Here is a 2,009-nt window from a genome sequence, read left to right as displayed (position 1 = left end):
TCGGGAGCTGCCCCTTCAGCTCCCACGACGTGCGCTTCGCCATCGTGCTGCACCAAGGAAGCTTCCGAGGTGCAGCACTTTCGCATCTTTGGGGCCGGCTAGGGACTCTTGTGCCTAACGAGCTTCCCCAGCAGCTCGGACACCTTCGGGGATGCTTCCCAAGTGTCCGGCATAGGCTGGAGACTTTTCGATTTTTGGCCCGTGGTGCCCCCCGGGCCCCCCCAGCAGCTCGGACACCTTCGGGGATGCTTCCCCAAGTGTCCGGCATAGGCTGGGGAGTTTTTGATTTTTGGCCCGTGGTGCCCCCCCGGGCCCCCCCAGCCGCCTCTTCGACTTCCCACGTCGGGGATGAGTTGGGCAACTCTTGGAAGCTTCCCATCCACCCCCGTGTCGAGCTTTGCCCTTGGGATGCCTTATGTTGCATCCCAAGGGCCAAGGCACCTGCCAGCCCAAGGGCTGTGCACGGCCTGGGGAGGGAGCTCACCCCTCCCCTATATAGTGCAAAGTTATTGTTTTCCCTATTTTCACAAGGAAACATCAAATTTTTAACCAAGCATACTCGGCCTTTGCTCCTTCGTTACTCGTCCAAATCCAACAAACTTGCATTCGTTGGAAAGGTCTTTTCACAAGGATTCTTTTGATATATAATAATAGCGATTCCGATAAATATTTATTTTTTTATGAATTTTTAAGTGAATAAACAATTAAAAATTCAAAAAAAATAGAAAAAAAATATTTTTTTCCCGATTCTTTCTCCAATATTCCTGATAAATACCCACACACCCACATATGGAGAATGGTCGAAAATGCTCGAGTGGATATCGAGATGTCCGACGAAGCACCACTTGGAAGGGCCGAGGCACGGGACGCCCGGGCTGTTGCTCGGGCCGGCACGGGACGCGCATGGGACAGCCCGGGACGGCATGGGACGCCCTCGCTACAGCTCGGGACGGCCAGGTACGCCCGAGACTTGGCTCGGGACGGCCTGGGACGCCCTCGCCATAGCTCGGGACGGCCTGGGACGCCCGAGACTAGGCTCGGGACGGCCTCGGCACAGCTCGGGACGGCCTGGGACGCCCTTGCCACAGCTCGGGACGGCATGGGACGCCCGAGACTTTGCTCGGGACGGCCTGGGACGCCCTTGCCACAGCTCGGGACGGCCTGGGACGCCCGAGACTTTGCTCGGGACGGCCTGGGACGGCCTCGGCACAGCTCGGGACGGCCTGGGACGCCCGAGACTTTGCTCGGGACGGCCTGGGACGTCCGAGACTTTGCTCGGGACGGCCTGGGACGTCCGAGACTTTGCTCGGGACGGCCTGGGACGCCCGAGACTTGGCTCGGGACGGCCTGGGACGCCCTCGCTACAGCTCGGGACGCCCGAGACTTGGCTCGGGACGGCCTGGGACGCCCGAGACTTGGCTCGGGACGGCCTGGGACGCCCGAGACTTGGCTCGGGACGGCCTGGGACGCGCTCGGCACAGCTCGGGACAGGCCGGGACGCCCGAGCCGAGCTTCGGGTCGCACGAAATCTCTTCGTATTCCGACATATTAGAAGCTTCCCATCATGTAGTAGGCCGAGCTTTGCCCTTTGGATGCCCTATGGTGCTTGGCGAGCACTAGGGAACGTGCCAGCACAAGTGCTGTGCACGCTCTGGGGAAGGAGCTCAACCCTCCCCCTTATAGTGCAAAGTTATTGTTTTGCCTATTTTCACAAGGAAACATCAATTTTTTAACCAAGCATACTGGGCCTTTACTCCTTCGTTACTCGTCGGAATCCAGCAAACTTATACTCGTTGGAAAGGCCTTTTCGCAAGGATTTTTTTGATATATTATAATAGCGATTCCGATAAATATTTATTTTTCTATGAATTTTTAAGTGAATAAACACCGGAAAATTCATAAAAAATAGAAAAAAAAATATTTTCTTCCGTTTCTTTTCTCCAATAATTCATAAATAATACCTCAATAGAATAAATGAAGAGAGAGTCGAAATGGCCCGGGTGGGTTTC

This window comes from Eschscholzia californica, unplaced genomic scaffold, assembly GCF_041429995.1.
Source record: "Eschscholzia californica isolate CP2 unplaced genomic scaffold, dmEscCali1.0.p SCAF_78, whole genome shotgun sequence".
In the NCBI taxonomy this organism is placed as follows: domain Eukaryota; kingdom Viridiplantae; phylum Streptophyta; class Magnoliopsida; order Ranunculales; family Papaveraceae; genus Eschscholzia; species Eschscholzia californica.
This window is presented reverse-complemented; position numbering follows the sequence as displayed.